We start from the raw sequence: 22,392 nt of genomic DNA on the forward strand, positions 1-22,392 counted from the left end.
TTCATTAAATCCAATGATACAGCAAACACTCCCAAAATAAACTTAGATTGTATTGCAGTTTCACTTAACAGTATATAAAATGCTGTGTTGTGACAGGTATCAACTATCCAGTAGATATTGAATCAATTTTTCTTAAGCACTACTAACTGCTTGCTTTTCTTGAAGCTAGATCATTCTGAAAATTTCCTGTTAGACCTATGAGTGCAAACATATGGTATCTGTCCTTCTCTGCCTAACTTATTTCACTTAGCATGACACCCTCAAGGTCCATCCACTTTCCTACAAATGGCCATATGTCATTCCCTCTCATTGCCATGTAGTACTCCATTATGTATATATACCACATCTTCTTGATCCACTCATCAGATGATGGGCATTTAGGCTTTTTCCATGTTTTGGCTATTGTTGACATTGCTACTATGAACATTGGGGTACATGTGACTTTAGTTATTTTAATTTCCAATTTATACTAGTGAGAATGATATTTCTTTAAGTTAATTATCCATTTGTGTTTACTACTTTAAGCATTGTTTCCATCCTTTGTCCTTCCCTATTGGGATTTCTGCAACTGCATGAACATTTTCATATCATATTTATTGAAAATATAATTCCCATTTATTTGCTCCTTAATTTTTTTTAATGTTTATTTGTTTTTGAGAGAGATGGGGGAGGGGCAGAGAGCGAGGGGACAGAGGATCCAAAGTGGGCTCTGTGCTGATAGGGTGACAGCACAGAGCCCAGTGTGGGGCTTGATCTCATGAACCACACAAGATCATGACCTGAGCCAAAGTTGGAAGCTTAATCAGCTGAGCCACCCAGGCGCCCTACTTCTTATTTCTGACCTTTGCATACACTTTTAAAATTTGTTGTCAAATCTATTGTAATTTATTTGGTGATTGTTCTTTATAGCTTTATAAGTATAAAGCATAAAAAAAATCCTCTTTCAACATGAGATCAAACCAATATTTACATTTCACCTTATTTTTAATTGGTTTTTTAAAAAGTATTTTTTAATTTTTTTGAAGTAAGCTATGTGCCCAATGTGGGACTTGAACTCATGATCCCATGATCAAGATCTATTGACTGAGGCAGCCAGCTGCCCCTCACCTTAGTATTTTTTTTAAGTTGTGTTGGTTATTAAAAAAATTTTTTTTAATGTTTTATTTATTTTTGAGAGAGAAAGACAATGTGAGCAGGGGAGGGTCAGAGATAGAGGGAGACACAGAATCTGAAGACAGGCTCCAGGCTCTGAGCTAGCTATCAGCACAGAGCCTGATGCGGGGCTCAAACCCACAAACCGCGAGATCATTACCTGAGCCGAGGCCGGAGGCTCAACCGACTGAGCCACCCAGGTGCTCATGTGTTTGTTATTAAACATTAAATTCTTTAATCCATCTAGATTGGGTAAATAGAGTAAATTAAGGATTCCCCCCCCCCCCCCCCGAAAGCATTGTCATTAGACTTTATTTAAAATATTCTAAACTTTCAGGAAAGGTTGAATGTAGTTCTATCTACATCTCCTAATTAGTCCACTCTCCCCATTCTGTTCTTTCAAACAACTTCTCCCATGCAGGGGCACCCTAAACCATAATCACTCTAACTCTGCTGGGTTAATTAAATGAATCTGTTGGCCTATCCCATGTGTCTACCTTTGCTATTTGGCCAATTTGACACCTGTGCAGACAATTGTCCAACTGTTGTTATGTAACTCCAGTCCTTATGTCTGACATATCATTCTGAAAATATTTGGGGGTATTTCTTTCTCCATGACTTTAAAATAGATTAGTATATTACACATGATGGAAATGATCACAAAGTAATTTAGCTTGGTTAATTTATTTAAGCATTTTGTCCTTTTATCTGTCATAAATTTATTGTTGAGATGCTTAGGAGAATACTACTAAAGGATTAACCAGGGCACTTATTTGCCTGAAAAAAATATGGAAAAATCTCTGGGGAACAGAGTTGGAAACATCAAGGTCACTGCATGATGATTTGGTTTAACCAAAAGAATCAGATACAAGAGCATACCTGAATTTCTAGGCATGGAGCAGTTGAGCTATCTGTTTACAAAAAATCATTGCTTATAATCAAAGATTTGAACAGCTCTGATTTGAACTACAAGTGCATATAGCTTCCAAGGGTGGGATAACTTAATGCTAGGTTCATATGGAGAAGACGGCATTTTTGAATTCAGGGCACAGAGTGACACTGAGTAGCTCCAATTTCAAGAATGGTTGAAAACCTTCAGACTCTTGACCATATGTTCCTCAAACCTATCAGTGTTCCTCCTGGACTCTTTTCAAACTCAGCAAATGCATCCTTTCCATTGAAGTCATTGGGATGGCTGACGATCTTCACAGGTCATCTAATCCATGCACCTGCCTTTAGGCAGGGCTGCTCTTAAAACCACCCCAGACAGATGGTCCTTTGCTGCTCTCAAAATTCCCCAGGGAAGGAGGTTCCACAGGCTGCCACAATAATCCATTTCCCATGTCTCCCAGTTACCCCTAGGCCACTGAATCCTAAGCATTTAGTTAATAGCAGGTGGCAATGAGACAACTCTTTGTCTCTCCCTGAGGAATTGGAAATTGGCCAAATTAGCCATGGGGCAATTGCCAAAGTGCACAGGAACCCCAACGCTACATCTGAGCTTTACAGATATGAAGTTAAGTGGGGGTATTTAGTGTTCCCAGCTGACAAAATACCAAATTCAGCAATGAGCAAGGCAAGTATAAAACAGTATAAAACTGTTCAGTTAGGAATTTATATGTCAGTAATAAATTTTGAAGCTTAATTTCTCTCAATTATAAAATTAGAAAAATAGCAAAAAAAAAAGAGAAAAATAACTTTGGAAATAAATTTCTAAATAATTCTTAGATGGAATGAGCTGAATTATAAAATATTTATAATAAATTTAAAAATCTATCAAAACCCATGGGATGCAAATGCAGTCAGAAGGATATTTATAAATTTAAATGCTCTCATAATTAAATAAAAAGAGAATAAATGAACTAACATGCAGATTAAGATGCTGTACCAAGTTAATAAATAAATAAGCTAAAACAAATTGGGAAGTAAAAATTAATAAAGCTAAATACAAGAAGTGATGAGTTAGAAAAGAAGCAAACTACATATGCACATACACACACACAAGAAAACTTTAAAAAATACTTAGCAAAAGAGAAAACAAGACAAAATAAAAATAGATGTAAATATAAACAGATATTTTAAAAATTATGAGTAATATACCTACATCATGCTAACACCATTAGCATCACTGATAAAATAAATACTTTTCTAGCAAAGTATAATCTACTAAATGGATTCCAAAACAAGTAAAACAAAAACAAACTTCAGCAGCCCAATAAATAATCAGTGAAGAAACTTAAAAGTTTGTTAAAGATTTACAAATGAAAAAGATAGATGGCTTTGAAGGCCAGTCCATCCTAAGCTTTAAGGAAGACATAACTTCTAAATAATTCAAACTCTTCTAGACCATATAAATAGCTTGAAAATGTTCAAGCTGATTTTAAGAGGTTATCTGAAAACATCATATGAATAGAAAAGAACAGACCAATCCTAATTTATGGATGTAATTATAAGAATTCTAAAGGAATAACATTAACAACTTGAAGTTAATAGACTATTAAGTAACATACATTATAAAGTAAAAATTATAATGTAAGGGTGGATCCACATTAGGAATTCTACTAACATAATGCATTTTAAAGAGAAGAAAACAGGGGCACCTTAGTCGGTTAAGTGTCTGACCTCAGCTCAGGCCATGATCTCATGGTTTGTGGGTTCGAGCCCTGTGTCGGGCTCTGTGCTGACAGCTCAGAGCCTGGAGCCTGCTTCAGATTCTGTGTCTCCCTCGCTCGCTGCCCTCCCCCAACTCATGCTCTGTTTCTCTCTGACTCTCAAAAATAAATAAAATGTTAAAAAAAATTTTTTTAAAGAAATAAAAAAGAAAAAAGAAAAATGCAAGTAAAGTTGAATAAATCTAAGAATTTAGTGAAATTTAATAAGATTTAGTGGCCATTTCTAGTTTTAAAAATCCATGTAAGAGAGAAATAGAATGATACTTCGTAAAAGGCAGTATTTGAAACTAGTATTAAATATTATATAAAAATATGAAATACTAAAGGCACTGTTATTAAAATAAGCAACAAGAAGCAATTTCCAGTATCATCCTTATCATTCAATATTATTTCAAAAAACTGTAATTAAGCCATAAGACAAGAAAATTAGATAAGCAGCATAAACATTGGGTAAGAAATGACACAACTGGTAAATAACACTGTGCTTGAAAGAATCCAAGTGACCACAGCAAAATAATTACAAAACTAATATCATAATTAAGGTGTTGAGATAAGTAAGTGTAAATCAAGAGTTTTCTTTTATACAAACAATAGCCAGTCGGAAATGGAGACATAACAAAAAGACTGCATAACAGGAACAAAGACTGATTTATCTTGGAATAAAATTATTGAGAAAAAGTTCATGATTCAGATGAAAATCCATAAAAAAGTATTGAAGGGCACAAAACACAATTTAAATAAGGGGAGAGAATATGACAGGGAGTCTAATTTTTTAAAAATAACTTTAGTACAGCTTTGTGGGTATATATTCTGTGAGTACAGACTTTCGGGGCAATATATAAACAATAAATTATTTTTTAGAAGTGTTACATAATTGTTTTTCTACAGATGTTTCTGTATCTTAATAAAAGCCTAGTAGCTTGCACACACACACACACACACACACACACACTTTTTAGTAAAGGAAAACAAAATTCCTAAGATAGGTTGAGAATTCTTTACAACCACATCACAGTAATTAGGAATGCTCCCTTTACATAGTCACACTGAGACTCAAATTAGAATTTAGAACTGCGATCAAGGTAACCGTCCCTAAAGTAACAAAGTTCAAACCCTGTGTGGGCATGGCTGTGGCAGCAGGAGCTCAAGGGCAACTGGTTCCAGCACTTTCTCACTACGTTTGAATTCTACTTGGGATCCTTCCACATTGATACCCATGGGTAAAGTAGTGGCTGGTCTAATTTTTCTCTCTAGCCCAAATAAGAAAACAAATTACTTCTGAGATGAGATAAGAGAGGAGCAGGAGGAAGAACTTTTACAACTCCAGTAGTTTAGAGAACATTTTCACTAATATTATTTAGCTTGATCTACGACACAATACTGTAGGAGATACATTTTCACTTTAATTTTATGAAGAAGAAACAGGAGTCTGATAGTTTAAAAAATTTTGTCTTTTCTCTCTTCAGTAGGATATTCTTTTATGATCAATACTGGTTAATCTGATTATCACAATCAATTAGCATTAATATGGCAATTTTGAGAGTGGAGTGGTTCCTGGAGGATGGAAAGTTTGGAATGTAAATACCAAGTCTATATTTAGGACCATTAAAGCACATTCCCACATTTCTCCTCCTATCTAGATCTTGGAATAACTTTATTCACATCTGCATTTTATTTCTCCTGATTCTCATTGTTAGAAATATTTTTTCCACTTGGCAGCCATGTTTGTTTTCTACTTCAGAAAGAATTAGATGTTTTGATGAACGTGTCCTTTTCAACAGTATCAGTCCCAAGTTCCTTAATTCCCTTTAGTGTTTCATGGAGTTAATACTGCTACTCAATTCTGGAATTACTGTCTTAACTATTTTAAGAAAAATGAAACTGTCTCATACTACTACCTAAGATTGGCATGGAAACCTTGGATAGAAAACCTTTCCTCCTGGCCTCTTCTCTTTACCTACATACTGTTTAATACACCCACATCCTTCTTCCCTTACTCCTTTGCTTCCTTCCTTCCAGTACTTCTTTGTAAAATAAATGAAGGAAAAAAGGGGAAGATAAGGAAGGAGGGAAAAAGGAAAGAATTCAGGAAAGGAGGGACTAAAATGGCATTTGTTGGGAGAAACTAGATTTGGGCTTTCAAAATTCTTATATGCTTACATGTTCCATCGAGAGGATGAGGGAATCAGCAAATAAGTCCTAAATATAGTAGTGCTCTAAAATCTTCATACAGTTGTTTAAGTCAGAATGACCTTTCTCAGAGTGGATTTATTGGCACTACAAAATTTGTAAGCAGGGGCACCCAAGTGGAACAGTCAGTTAACATCTGACTCTTGATTTCGGCTCAGGACATGGTCTCACATATTGTGAGATCGAGCTCCACGTCGGGCTCCACGCTGACAGCACACTGCCTGCTTAAAATTCTCTCTCTCTCTCAAAAATAAATAAAATAAAATAAAATAAAATAAAATAAAAAACCACAGTTATAAGCAAATCTCAAGTTTTTCTTTACTCCAAGATTAGAATATACAGGAAGAGTTGGGCCCCTTAAGAAACAAACAGCCTCCAAACAAGCCTGGCATTGTTACCTTTAGAAGACCATTGAAAATTCATGAAAGGGACACTGTGATAGGCAATATAATGATTTCCCAAAGGTAAACAAATACTAATCCCCAGATTCCATGCATATGTTACATCTTTGACAAAGGAGATTTTGCAGATGTGTTAAAGTTACAGATCTTGAGATAGGAGCATTTTTGAGATTATCCAGGTGAGCTCAGTCAAATCCTATAGGTCATTTTAATCAGAGAACTTTTTCCAGCTGTGGTCAGAGGGAGACTTGACTATGGGAAAATGGTCTGTGATGCTATGTTTCAGGGTTTGAAGATGGAAGAAGGGACCACAATGCAGACAGCCTCTAGAAACAGGAAAAAGGAAGGAAATGGGTGCTCTCCTGGAACCCCCAGAGAGGAATACAGCTCTGCTAACACTTTAGTTTTAGCCCACTGAAACCCACGTTGGACGTCTTACACACGTGTAAGATAATAAATCTGTGTTGTAAGTTTTTAGTAATTTGTTAGAGCGGCGATAGAAAACTAATACAGGCACCATAAACTAGGATTGACCCCATCCTTCATAGTCAATAAAATACCTTCTCGCATCATATAAAACCAATGTGAGAGTGAAAAAAAAGAGGGAGAAAGCCTAACATATTCTCATGCTTGGCACACCCATACCCTATCCTCTACTGCTTTTAAAAGGTGACTTGAACTGAAGTTGCCTATAATAAATTCAATCCTACTTCCTTACCAAATTCCCCAAATATTCTTTTCTTATTGTTTCTACATTTATAAGTGAGAACACCAAGCTATCTTTTGCCTTGGAATTATTTACTCAATTCATAAGTAACAAAGCTTTGCTTATTCAATAAGTGGTGAAAAAGGAAATGAGGTTTCCAGAGAAAATGGAAACACAAGACTTAGCTTGGGCACTGCCAGCCAGTGGCTGTGGCTTAGACAGCCATTTCTCTCTGGACGGCATTTTCCGCATCACAAGAATGACAGAATTAGGCAATGACTTCAAGGTACTTTTCACTCTAAGCACAGATAAATTATTAAATAGGCGTGGAGAGCTTGAAATGTTTTCTGCTTGAAGGTGGGACCAGCACAAACAACACACACACACAAACCCCGATGATAACCTCATGATTTCTGAGGATCTACGATATTTTTTTTTTTTGGAAAATTGAAAGTAACTCTTAAGTCTGTATGTTCATAGTATTCATTTTTAAAGTCTGATGATCCCCCTGCAGGTGAACCTGGTGTATTATTCGCATAGTAATATTCAGCAGTATTATTGCTGATGTGGGAAAATCAACATATGTGCAAGACACCCAAAAACATAGTTAGACTTGACTTGCATTTCTGCATACCTAGGCACTTCGTGTTTTGAACTATGAGAAAAATGATAGCAGTACCTTTTTTCTCACCCCAGAAATGCCTTAAATCTGTTCTCATGAAATTTCCAGCACTGTGATGCCCTGTGAGATGGCTTTCTAAAGTTATCTAGCCCATTAATAGTGTTACATGGCAATAACAATGGCTATCCCCTCATTAAAAAAAAAATCACTAATCTGATGTTACCTTCTATTTAACAGTAGTCAACACTATCCCATTTTGTACAGCAAAAGGTTCCAAAGATCCTTTTTTTGGGACATATTACATCACATCTTTCATCATTGAATTCCGAATCCTCTCTCTTCATATGTCCGACTCTTCAAATTTGCTTCAGTCCCAGAGAATTTCTGCTAGGAAGTCTGCAATTTGTTACACTTTCCCAGGTCATCATTCTTTCCTACTTCTATTCTTTTGCACATGCTGTTTCTTCTCTGTGTAACAGCTTTCCCCTCTGTCTCTACTTGGAGCAATTTTGTTCCCCCTTGAAGACTTGGCTTGGTTATTACTCCTTAAAAACCTACTCACTCTGGGGGCACCAGACATTCTCCCTCATAGCTATTATGTACAAGCCCCTTTACAACATTTATCACATGGCAAAGTGATATATTTTTGATCCTTTAATTTTTTTTTTTTTTAAGGTTTATTCATTCTTGAGAGACAGAGACAGAACATGAGTGGGGGAAGGGCAGAGAAAGAGGAATGCAGAATCAGGCTCCAGGCTCTGAGTTGTCAGCACAAGCCCTACCCGGGGCTGGAACCCACGCATCATGACCTTAACTGATGGAGCCACCCAGGCGCCCTTTTTTTGATCCTTTAACTTTTAGTAGTCCATGGATTTCTTTGGAACAGAGGCTTCTTAATTATTTACAGCACCTTTTTTGTTCCCCAGAAAGGATTTATAGAAATTCTCGATTCACCCCACCCAGGTAACTGATAGATATCGATAAGTATTTACTTAACTAACAAACCAAATAACCTTATAATATACCAAGTCATTACTAGACATACTGACTCACTAGAGAAGAGAGATCACAGAAAATCTAGGAGATAATTCTCCTGCTGAGTTTCGCCATCTCTGCTATTTGTTCAGTTATCAAAGGAACAGAAATTGAAAACATACACAAGAAAGCTATGCAACCCACAAACCTACTATTATGAAAGTGTGCATTCCATACTGGTGACCTGCTACTTAACTAGAACCAAGTGATGAGGTGTAGAATAGCATAATATAATAAACTTATTTATCATCTCTTGATAAAATAATTTGTTACTGGATCCCAGGCAGATTAATCATACCCCTCTGGGGTTCCTGGGTGCCTGAGTTGGCTAAGCATCTGACTCTAGATTTTGGCTCAGTTCATGATCGCAGGGTCCTGAGAATGAGACCCACATGGGGCTCTGCACTGAGCATGGAGCCTACTCTGTCTTTCCTCCTGCCCTTCTCCTCCTACTCCTTACCACTCTCTACTTCTGTCTCAATTTAAAAATAAAATCACAACCTTGTATTCCTCTAGAACCATCAAAGAGAACACAACATATTCCACAAAGGCAGTTTTGAGGACTAACTAAGAAAATTGCCCAGTACTGAATGTCAGAATCACCCGGTTCTACATGTAGATATGTCATGAATTAGCTGTAATCTTGGTGATGTTACTGTCACTCATCTGGTGATGTTACATGAAAACTGATCAGTAATTCTCAAGCCTCCCCCCACCGCCCACGTTTCCATCACACCTGGGGAGTATGACACACTCTACCAGCTAAATTTTCTGAGACTGATAGCATTTTCTCAGTAGAGGTGGGGCTAGGATTGTATCAGAACCACAGTATATGTACAAGGTAGGTGTGTAGGTATAGTGATAAACTTCCCTCAGGCGATTCTCAGTCTTTGAGTGGGGAATGAGGAAACTCCCTCCAGGTCTTTTCAGCAAAAAGCAATCAATGATTTTATAATTCTATGAATAAGCAGTAGGAATGGCATAGAAAGGATGTAAAGTTTAGATTAATTGCAGAATATAGTAACAAGGTGAGAAAAGTATCACCATTAAAGGCAGACATATGAGCAAACAGAAACAGAGATTGGTTGATGAAAATCTAGGTTCTGTCTCTTACCATCTTACCTGGGTGACCTTGGACAAGGTACTGAATGACTTTGTCTAAATGTTCTCATCTGTAAAATCCAGATACAAATGCATCCCTGCATGAGGATTGAGTATGATCAGCTATGTAAAGCATTCAGTGTGTGCTTGGCACATAGTCAGTACTCAGTGAGTGAGTACTGTCAACAGTTATAAGGCCAATCTGTGCTAGAGAGACACAAATGAGTAAGACATGTCCCTGTCTTTAAAGGCTAGGGGTCTACCTCTGGTTTGGAATCTCACACAATTCAGCTTTGAATGAGAGGTCATGAACTTTTGTGAATGAAACAAATATCATATATTTTAATGTCTTTTATATTTACTCAATGACCCTCGAAAAACTAGTTAGTATTTTAGCATCTTTATTAGAAATTCCAGAAGATCTTATGCATAGCCTTCATCAGAGATTGGTTTCAAGTTTGTGCTCTAGCACACAGAGCCCAAGTAGTCTGCTGTTCTAATAGCTTCAGTATTGCAATAATGAACATTTTCTGAACACCAACTGTATGTCAGGCACTGCTGTAGGTAATGAACACGTATTCCTGTTAACTTATTTAAACCTCAGGAACACTATCATAAATGCTATTATAATCATCCCTATTTTGCAAATGAAGAAACTGGTGCAAAGAGAGGTGAATCTTGCTTGAGGTCCCTGTGGCAAAGTAGAAGCTGGAACCCAGGAAGTCAGATCACAGACCCTAGTTTGAGTCTCTCTATGGTGAGTAATGGTAGGATCCCTAAGTGGGCCAGCAGGGGATCTGACTTCTAGACCCACCTGAGTGTCTTTGAATAAGCTACTTCCTCGCTGGATCCAAGATTTCTCTGTCTAAAGTAAGGGATTTGGGTTAAATCTGATGTACCCCAGCAACAAGAATATCAGAATTATTATACCAATTCAAATATTGATTATCTCCCTTCTGTGACTTTCTAATTCATACTATCCAGTGATTTGAATAATTAGGATTATTGTCTAAGAGAATCTCCATTTTTTTTCTCCGTCCTTTTCAAAAATTTTTGGATATGAATTTTTTTAGCTGCTGCTTTCTTTTGCTTTTCTTGTGGCATGTGATAATGTTGACAACACAAATCATTGTGTATACATCTATGTGTTTGTAAATGTTTATGTTGCTATTGCTATTTAGGAGAAATAATAATTTATAAAACAAACACAAATGGAAAGGAAACAAAATTAGGCAGACCAGATTTCACCAACAATAGGAACCTCACGATGATATCTGTCATGTGTATTTACTGTGTTATTTCCACCTGCACCACTGCTTGTAGCACTTACTATCCCCCTTCTCCTGCTTAGTTTTCTCTGTAGCATATACCACCTGGTGAGAATGAAAGCCCCCTAACATAACATTTTTTATTGATTTAATCACTTAATGTGCCAATGCCTACAGCAGTGCCCACACCTAGTAGGTGCTCAATAAGCCTTTATAAATGGAAGTCAGTTGATTCCCAATAGTATGATCTCTAGGAGTCAATGGCATGCCATTACTAAATTTCTCTTTTCTCATCTCACTTAATAATGATAGCATCTTTGACCTAAGACAGAAGCCAAGAATGAGCCTCAATTTATCCCTCTTTCTCCCGTATATTGTCATAACATGAAGGTCTTGGTTCAGGCTCCTGTCATACCCATAGACTAATGCAAATGACACCCAGACTGACCTCCAGTCCCTGAATCCTCTCCTGATCAACAACGCCCCCCTCAGTTGTACCCAGAGTGTTCTCTAATCAGTATCTATCAGGTTGTGTCAACCCCTTGATCAAATTCTCCACAGATTCTCAAGCCATCTTGATCTAACCACTGATCATTCTTTGGTCTCATTGCCCCTCCAATTTCCTATTTTCCAGCCATACTGCACCTTTTGTAATATTCTAATCTCTCTGAACCCATTGAATTGTTTGTCTGAAATGTCCTTAAATTCATGGTTTGCCTGGAAAATTCCATTCACATTCAGCCCCTGGTAGAACATAACATCACTCGTTGGATACTCATTCTAACTTCTTTCCTTTCACAGTACTTTTGACCTAACGCCAGTAATGCCCTTACCATATTGTCAATGAGTTGTTTGTAAACGTTATCTGTCTCCATTTTGTAGACTAAAGTTTAACAGAAATGCGTGGCAGTGCTTGGTGCATAGCAAGCAGGCCTTCAACAATGAATAAAGAATGAAGGAACAAAAAAATAGAAAATTCTATCTAGAAACCCTTACCTTTCTCATTTGAACCATGTTTATAAAGGAAATCAGGCCCCAAACCATTCACAACAACAGAAAGTTTAGAATTTGCCTAGTCTTACCTAAACAAACTTGCAGCCTGTCTAGGGTATCTCTTGACTTTGAAAGTGACTGCAATGCTGAAGCCATTCCTTCCATAGGTATCGTCTTACATGATCTCCACATGAAAATCCACCATGAGCCTACGTATCCGTCAGATTGCTGCTCTGAGAAACTGTGGATCGAAACTGGATGCACACACCTGAGCTGTATTTCCTTGATCTGCCGGAGGAGAACGGGAGGCAATAGTATCTCCGTGCCACCTGTGACCAGAGATGTAGCGCATGGGAGATTCCAGGATAGCAGGATGTGGGGTAGATTGTTCCCAAGGTTGCTTTAGAAGCACGAAAAATTTTCTTTAGAATCAGGGTGTCACAACAGCTTCCTGAAGACACCACACATCCAAAATTAGGAGTGGGAGCTAAGTCGAAGAATCATATAATCAGCGTCTGGCTTCCTGAAGCACCTTAATGAAATAAAATGCCAAAATTCACAGATACATTGACACTCCTGCTGATAGCCTAAAATAGCATCAACTTCCGACTGAGCAAGCCAATTGCCAGCTATTGCATTGAACTCTTTTGAATGATGACATGCCAATAAGGTGACCTTATTTTCGAGATGAGTTCCCTTTTCCTTGCTCTCTCTCATTTCCACTTTGACAGCAAGACTGGACTTGGCCTTTTTCTAAGGCTACCTAGACTAGAAGATGCCAGTGCGGATGGATTAATAAAAATTAAAAGTAACCACTTCCATATGTGAATGAAGGCAGCACTGGGTTGGGATGAAGTGTTAGGAGAAGGGGGTTTGTGGATATAGATATTGCTAAAATCACAAGAACCAGATTTCAAGTCCAAGAAAAAACAGAGAAATAGAGGTGGATATCTAAGTGGTGCTATCATAAACAGTATTACATTCAGCACTTTTCTTATATCATCTGGACTAAGTGGCCCAGCTGGGAACTATTATTCTTGTAGGAGAACCAAGACAGTGTCCCTGGAGACATCTGGTGTTGTGTAGGCCGAGTGGTGGCGCCCCTGGATTTCTACCTCCTACCTGATCAGTGGTGAGACCCTTCAACCAGAGAAAATCAAATCATATTGAAAAATCCCCCAAGAGAAGCAGAAGGAGTAATAAAATGGAAGTTGTCAAAAAATCCACATGGTAAGTATAGATGCTGTGGGCCCAACATTCTACCAGACCTTCTGCAAACTGCAGTCAAAGGCACAATTTATCCAGGGGTCAGAGCTAGGCTCTAGGTTGAAATTCAAAGTCCAAGAATTACTAGACTCTGGAAAAATTATTCAACTTTGCTTCACTTCAACTTACTCATCCGTAAAAGAATAGTACTCATCGTAAAGGGTTATAGGAGTAATGCTTGCAAAACGTGTAGTATACAGTAAGTGCTCAACATGAGCTAGTCTTATTTTCAACAGAACTGTTAGTAGGAATATTTGGGAACAAGTCAAAAGTAAAAGTCCTGATGGAGCGGCATAGAGAGATTTAAGGACTCATTTAACTCTACCTTCTTATTTTGCTCTTTGGGGGAAGGGCAAGATAAGGAAAATATGGCCATTCCTCTCAGTGATCTTATGGTAAAGTAGGAGATACAGACATACATATGTATGCATTATATATAGTATATGTATACTGCACAGCATATATAACATATGCATATATACATATTTATGAGAAAGGCCACAGAAGTCATGAATAGAACATTAACAAGAACTAGAAAGAAATTAATTGATTTAGGGATTGAAGACCACATCCTAGAATAGTCTATAGTTCCTCTCCGTATAAAACCCTCTAAAATTTTTTTAAAAGCTATATTTGCCAGCAGAGTATAGTACATATTTGTATCCTGGCATCCAGTAGACAAAAATCTTCATTTTTCTTTAATCATTCATATCAATAATTCAAGTAAATTAAATTCAATGAAGCAGCAATTCCACTGTGTCCAGGTTTCTGTTGATTTGCTGTCTCCCTGCTCCCTATTGTGTGACAAAAGAACACTGGGATAGAATGTGGTCCAAGCTTGTCTAGTCTCTTATTGGTCTTTAATTGTTCAATAGAGATCATTACTTTTCTGAATGACTTGGGCAAAAATTGCTGACAGACCCCAAACTCTCTTGATTGCATGTTTTAATGAAGACAGAAAAAGAAAGGCAATTTCAAGGAGACTATAGACAAAGAAAAATTAATTTGGTTTTCTACTACCTGCAGTTCTTAGCCTGGTAGTAATTCACTCTTTGTTCTGCTAAAAAACACTGTATTGATTATGCTGACACTGACAGTAAAACTGTGTGGTGGTTGGTTTTCTTAATTTTTTTTTCTTCACATCTCAGATGAGAAAGTGGGTTATGATTCATCCTGCACAATCTGAGTCAAATTTCATTTTTGTCTCTTTTCAATTAGATCTTCTGCATTCCACATTAAAAAGCAAGAGTAGTTTGCTCAGCAAATAAGGACACTGTGGTATGTCTTTGTGTGTTGCTTTCTCACACACAACTGAAAAACATTTTCTGTATCCTCTAATGATATTCCATTAGCAATAGAACACCATAAGAAGACACAATGTGCTAATTCAAAGAGAGACAAGCACTAACATTAAAAATTTAGAGAGGTTGATTATTATACACTAATCATAAATGGCATAAATCAAGCCAGATGCTGCATTGGGAAGCAACGCTAACAGCTCTTAAGTTTTTGATCTATTATGGTTTAAATGTTTATTATTCATTTTGTGAGAGGGAGAGACAGAGAGAGAGAGAGTGAGTGAGCAGGGGAGGGGCAGAGCGAGAATTCCAAGCAGGTTCCACACCACCAGAGCAGAGCCCGATGTGGGACTCGATCCTATAAACTGTGAAATCATGATCTGAGATAAAATCAAGAGCTGGACACTCAACCAACTAAGCCTCCTAGGCACATCTTGATCTCTTATGGTTTGGAATGCATTTTCACCTCTATTGATTTTACTTGACCAACCTCACAATATGTATATAAAATAGGAATAATGATCTTCTGTTATAAGTGAAATAAGTGAAACTCAGAAAGGTTGAGAGGTTAAACACAATTGCTGAAAGTATATATAATTTAATCCAGAGAGCCTTAATTAAGAATTTGGTTCCATCTCTTAACCTATCCTTGGATAAACTGGCTTCTTTTCCAAAATGATATCTTTAATCTTAAAACTGCCATAATAATGTTTTTAAATAATTCATACAATAGGTTCTAAAGAGCATTACGAATGACTAATATCCATACGTGTCATACAGAGAAGATAGAGAACTTATACTTGGGTCTCCTGAACTCCAAGTCCAGCGCTTGTTTCCTGGGGCCATGTAACAAAAGAGGACTTCTGCATTTTTTTCACAGTGCTGGATTATCCACACGAAGAGCACTGTCACATTAATGGTTACCAATCTTAATTTCACTTATGTATGCCAAGTAACATTAGTGAACAACGTTATTGACTCAGGAAAATCCTTAAACAGTGATGCTAGGGTATGTACCTCAGAACAGAGTATTCCTTATATTCTATAATCCTATTTTATTTGTATTAACTGATAGTTAAAGCTACTTTACATGCAGTGAGTCTTCTCATAAACCTTAAGAAATCAGGAACAGCATTAGGCAGAGTATAAAATGGCCTAGAGAATAGAATCATTGAGCTTATCTTCCAATCCCGTGGAACTCTGAAGCAATCAATGTTGTAATTTGACCTTGGACAGTTGCTTTCCTATCCACCTATGTTTTAATGTGTATAGAGGACAATGTATGAAAACTATCTGAGGCAAAAAAATAAGAGGCTGAAGGATCACTATAAATTATGTAGTTTAATGTCCTAATGCAGAAGATGAGGCCCCTGGAAAAAGGGGCTGAACTAAGTTGTCACAGCAAGTCAGGAGGGTGGTGTCAGGCCCGGAATCTGGCCTCAGAATGCTTGATTTCTGGCTCTTTACACCACTATCCTGTCTCTCACAAAAACATGATGCCTCTGGATGTAAAACAAAATTTTTGTTAAAGTCAACTCAATGGGTGACCTTGAGGGAATTATTTCATCTTGGTATTCCATCAATTTGTATTCCTGAATTATATCCACATTTCTCAATATTTTGAACATTACAGGGTTCCTACATAAACATTTTAAAATTTCAATGTGGAGTTTAATTTAATGTATTTTAAGGGGGAAAAGCAGCAGTCATTTCAACCCATAAAATCAAATTATGGATTTTTTATTAATAAGTTAAAAATTTCTTTTACATTTATTCATTTTTGAGAACAGAGCATGAGTGGGGGAGGGGCAGAGAGAGAGGGAGACACAGAGTTGGAATCAGGCTCCAGGCTCTGAGCTGTCAGCACAGAGCCTGCCACGGGACTCAAACCCATGAACCATGAGATCATGACCCGAGCCGAAGTCAGATGCCCAACCAACTGAGCCACCCAGGCGCCCCACAAATTATGGATATTTTTGACATGGAGGAAGATAAAGTAGACTAAAAATTAATTGATTTAAATAAAAATATTAGGCAAGAAATAGTACAGATAGTTAATGTATTATGATAAAAATTATAAAGGTGACTCCAATTACCAAAGAATGGGAAGCTCTGACACTAAATGATTTCTAAGTGCGTCTCTAACTTTGCCATGATCCTAAGGCTAAATGGGAGGGAAAGAGAGGCAGTGAGATTAACAATGGGCTCGAGTCTCTCCTGCCCACTGCGTCCTCAGCCTCCGTCAACAAGTCACTCCCACACGATGCTGCTGTTGCCTCACTGAATTTTAACACATGGTACTCACAGGCATGAGTGGAGCTGAGTCCAGGATTCGGAGAGATTGAAGGTCTGATGGTTAGAGAACCAGCTGAGGTCTGAGCTCACAGCTGTGCCGCTGCTGTAATCAATCTGGGACAATTTAATACAATATGACTGACGTTGGAGTTGGGAAGAGAATTGGAATAAGGTCATTAATTTGGACCAGCTTCCCAGTTTATTGGCCTGGGGTATTTTCTGCTTGTTTTACTTTAAAAGCATTCAACGGTCTTTGCTGAGAATTCTAACAACAGATAGTATGTTGCTAACCAGTCTACTCCCCAGCAATGGGGGTCTCTTCACGTGAACTCCTGTGACATTTATTTGGCCCAGGTCAATGTGTAATAGTAGAAAAAGCCCCTGAGCCTAAATAAAAAGCCATGTATTTTCCACTGCCAGTCATAAAAGGCAGTCTCCATCCAAGCCCTTGGTACTATAGGATTTAACAATACTTTCTCTTCTGCCATTATGTTACCTCATTTCTATTATTTCCCATAAAGCACACTACAATGATTGGTGTATAGTAGGCACTCAATAAATATTTGTAGATGAATGAATATGTTCAATTAAAAGTACAATAGATGCCTATCAAATAGAACTCCGCAGATGTTCAAACAATGGCTTTGCTGACAGTCAATTAATTAGCCTTTCTGACAAACCTAATGTCACTTCAAAGTCTGGAAGGAGATGATTATCTGTGTGTTACAGAGAAAGTTGTGGGGAAAGAGCAGATGAGGGGAAGGAGGATGGTTTGGAGGGTTAAAGGGAGTGGAGTTCACAGTTATCTATATTTTTGTGTTTAAGATCAGAAAATGCACAATTAGCACTTGCAGGTTTTGGTCTCAACTCTCGTCACATAGTTCAACACACAATCATAAACAACGTATGAATTGGAACTTTTTTTTTGGTCACATACTGTGTGCTCCTGCCAGCTCGTTCTCTCCCAGAATGCCAAGTTTGCCATCAGTCATTAAGCAAAGAGACATTTTTTTTTTCATTATGAAGTAGGAATATCTTTTCTACATTTCATTCTCTGATAAAGAGAATGATGATCTCAATGTAGCTGAATGAGTGTCTGTTGTTGAAATAAGGACTGAATGAAACACTCATCCTGGGTGGTGTCTCGTAGGCTTGAAGGGGCCCAGTGTGAGTGAGTGACCTTTCACAGCTGGTTTCAATGGAAAACACATATAGACATGGGGTAAGGATGTTTCTTTCAATGTGACACCCTGCGCATCTGACCTGTTTAGATCAGACTAGTAGAAAACTGAGAAGTTGAGAGATTATCCTGGGTTCCAGAGACTATAAACTCCATCATCCATCATGGGAAATGAGGGAAATAGGGGGAAATATGATAGCACTTTAAACATCTCAACTATGTAACCTATTACCTGGCCAATTTCAATCCTTACTTTTCACAGAAAACACATGTAAAAGAGATCAAGTCCAAGGGTGCCAAGCTAGTTTTTAGTTAAGTTCAAGAAATGTAACAACCATATCTTGTTCTGCACATTCTCCATGCCTTTAAGTGATTGAAAAGAAAGAATGAGGGCCCTGGGGTGGCTCAGTCAGTAAAGGATCTGACTCTCGATTTTGGCTTAGGTCATGATCTCGTGTTTGTGACACTGAGTCCCACTTCAGGCTCTGGGCTGACCGCATGGAATTTACTCTCTCTCTCTCTCTCCCCCTTTATTTATTTGGAGAGAGAGAGAGAGAGAGAGAGAGAGAGAGGGAGAGAGAGGAGAGCAAGGGGGGAATGCGCAGAGACAGGGAGAGACAGAATCCCAAGCAGGTTCTACACTGTCAGCACAGAGCCTGATGTAGGGATTAAAAATACAAACCATGAGATCATGACCTGAGCTGAGATCAGGAGTTGGATTCTTATCTGACAGAGCCAACCCAGGAAGCCCATTTTTTAAAAACTTTTTTTTGCTTTTTATTTAAGAAAGAGAGAGGGAGAGGAAGAGGGAGAGAGAGAGAAAGTGAATGAGTGAAGGAGGGATAAAAAGAGAGGGAGACAGGATCCCAAGTAGGCTCTGCACTGTCAGCATGGAGCCCGATACCAAACTCAAACTCACAAAGTGTGAGATCATGACCTGAGCTGAAATCAAGAGTTGGATGCTTAACTGTGCCACCCAGGTGCTCCAAATAAATTAATTAAAAAAATGAGAAAGTCTGAATAATAATCCATGGCTATATCACTAACTAGTTTGCAACTTAGAAAACTCACTCTTTTCATGATCTCTGAAAATGAGGATTTTCCTTAAACAGTCTCGGATTCTCTCCAGCTCGAAACATTTATGATTCCAGAAGGTGCTAAATAAATCTATTAAATAAATCAAGTATTATCCCTCTGTAGTTTACTGTATACCATGTCCTGCCACAGGGAATATGCCATGTTTGCTCACAATTTTCATTTCTATGTTGATTAATTAATTAAACAAATATTAAACATCTCCTATCAGTCAGGCCTTGCTCTAGAATCGAAGATGAGAACATGGCAGTAAACTAAAAAATTAGTCTTCAATCAGATTTACATTCTAGCAGGGAAAATGACATGAAATATCACAAATGAGTAATTTGATGAAAATGAAAAAAAGGTATTGGGGATCTCTTCAGTTATTTTGTATTTAAAAATCCAGGAGCTCAGAACAGTATACACACAGGGCCCTAACAAGTGACTGGTTTTATTTTTTTATTTTTAAGGGCCATCCATTCTTCATTCAAGTTGGAATAAGGTCTGTTCAGGAGCGGGTTCACAAAAACAGTAGGCAAACCTACTTCCTCGCTTCTGTGACTCGCCCTGTCACCCTCTTCCCAGCAGCAGAGACTAATTTCTATTCTTTACTCAGAAAGTAATTGCTGGCCATAGAGTTGAAAACACTTCCAACTGTATGACCTTGAATGAGTCATCTGGACTTCAGTTTTCTGGAAAACGAAACACTATTCTGTATAGTTTCTAAGATTAAATTCTTTATTATACTATAAGTCTTGCTTCCCAACTCAATGCTTAAAAATACACTAGATAGCCAAATTAATTAAAAATTAACGTGTGCTAAGATAGAACACATACAATGCTTAGGATTATTTATTTAGTGCTATAAACATATATTGCCCCAAGCAAACATTTTACCAGAAATCACCACCACAAGAGGAAATATATCTAATATGTCTCATTAACTAGAAAACATTCTATTCCCATGACCCACAGATACCTTAAACAAAGAGCTGGAGAGAAACAAAACCAAGAAATCCATTTTTTTTCCCAAATCAATATAACCTTTTCTCTAAGCTACTCCTTTTCTAATTTTTCTCTCATTGTGGTTTTTGCGGTTTTTAATTAATTAGGCCATTTGTGTGTGTGTGCAAAAATAAGATCCTAAAGGTCTTGGGTTCCACCTGTACTAAAGGCAAAAACGGTGCACCTGGAGTCATTTCCCAGTTTACAATTGACAGAATACCTTGGAAATTGTCTTGTTGACACAAAATAATAAAAACAAAGAAAAACAAAGTAGTTAACACCTCTCAGCTGAGACCCTCTAAGTGTGTTTCAGAGCAGACACATTGTTCCCTGTACTGACAGAAAAGCTGAAGCACAGAACCTGGTAACCCATCTTCTACCTCCTAGTTTATGACTGATCTGGAAACACAGTGCAATGAGTGTTGGGGTAGAAAGAACAGGTTCTGGGTAGGAGGCCTGGGACTCACTGCAATTCTGCTATGTAGGGGATCTATGTTGTGGGGCGGGGGGTCCTGGAGAGTGGGGAGTCCCTTAACTACTCAGATCCTATGTGTCTTCAATTGCCAAATGGGGGAAATGCTATCTTATTTGTAGGGCTGCTGTTTAGCTCAAAGGGCACAACAAGTGTGAAAGTGTTTTATAGGTGGTATATAGAGAGCAGTTGTAATCATGTAACAGTAATCGTAATCTGGGGGTAGAACAAGAGATCGGATGGAAGAGGCCGATTCCTAGGCCAGTTTAGACGTCCATGTCACTGAACCATCAGAAAAGGACATTACTTTCCAAATGCAATTTCATTGTCCATGAGATGCTGGAATACCGATCACCACTTCTCCGACAGGGAGTTATGGGGTGTGCGTCTAGACTCTTCCAAGAACTGGTTTGGAACTGCTCAAAAAGTTAATATGTTATACTACATGGGAATTTGCCAGATTCCCCTCACTTGCCTTGCTTTGTTGCTAACTTTGGAAGTATGGATATTATGTCTAATTCTTTCCCACATGGGAGTCCTCCAGCAGCACCCGGGCTTCAGATTTTCTTTTCTCCACACCTTCAACAGTTATCTCAAATAGTAATTTGCAGTTTCCAAAGCCTCAGAGTCCAAATCCCCTAGACGTGCTCACTTATCAACAGGTCTTACTAGCATAGAAGAGAATGCACTACCCTCTTCCTTGATTGCGGCGCTCTGTTTCTACTCACAAACATTTGTTGAACCTCCACATTGCTCTCAACTGAGAAGATACATAGCACCAAGTATGGTGAGTGAGTTTTACTGACAGAGGAATGATAGCTCATGCCTACCCATGCCTTTATTCTCCTGAGGCTTACCACATGCCAGGTCCCCGCTGCCCCTTACCTTCCACTTCTTAGTTCCCCCAGAACAAACTTCCGGCTTTATGTAAAATTTCCCGATATACCTCGATAACAATACTCAGAGAGAAACAAACAAAAATTCTTAGACAAATGCCAAGTTCTGTGAGGAGAATTTACCTAGCACTGTTCTGAAGGCATAGGGATTCTTCAAATAGCTCACTAGACAATTTTGAGACTCACACACTTCATTTTTTTAAAGGGATAAGACAACACTATGTAAGCAATGCCAAGATAATTACAGCTTTGTGTTTAAAAATAAGCTGGCAGATATTTTCATCCTATCCTCAGATATATTACAGTTCTCATTTCCAGAGATACTATATTCCAATAGTGTTTTCTTGGGTCTTAGGGTCTGTACAGCCAGAACACCATTATTTGGGGGACAACTGTGACATGGACACAGGGATCAATGTGTGGAATCTCCATACACAAACATACTTTCTCTGAAAATGAATGAAAGCACAAAACTTAGAGCCTCTGGGTCTGTCAGCCAACATGGAAAATCTTGGATAAATTCAAAAGATGTGGCAAAAATATCTTCAGACAAACTCAACTTTCCATTCCATTTCCTCCTCAAAACTGCCTAAAAAATAAAAGCTCCAATGATGGCAACTAGCCCCGTAAACTCACTAATATTCTGGCAATGGTACCTTTCTCTGCATCCTCCTTAATGGCTAATTTAAAAATTCCGTCTCTCATTTTAAGTTCTGTAGTTTACTCTAACTTATAATAATTCGTAGTTCATCACCTCTTCTTT

The 22,392-nt window shown here is 37.9% G+C and overlaps 1 protein-coding gene and 1 long non-coding RNA gene across 4 annotated transcripts in view; one reads left to right on the forward strand and one right to left on the reverse strand.

Annotated features, from left to right (window-relative positions):
* LPP (LIM domain containing preferred translocation partner in lipoma) overlaps positions 1-22,392 on the reverse strand; it is a 662,184-nt gene that overhangs the window by 131,073 nt on the left and 508,719 nt on the right. The gene's annotated exons all lie outside the window — the stretch shown is intronic.
* LOC115291896 lies at positions 4,918-12,952 on the forward strand. The gene is made up of 3 exons (XR_003908714.1): positions 4,918-5,044; positions 6,702-6,860; positions 12,308-12,952. It is a non-coding gene; the product is annotated as an uncharacterized LOC115291896 (long non-coding RNA).

Source organism: Suricata suricatta, chromosome 5, assembly GCF_006229205.1.
Source record: "Suricata suricatta isolate VVHF042 chromosome 5, meerkat_22Aug2017_6uvM2_HiC, whole genome shotgun sequence".
Taxonomy (NCBI): domain Eukaryota; kingdom Metazoa; phylum Chordata; class Mammalia; order Carnivora; family Herpestidae; genus Suricata; species Suricata suricatta.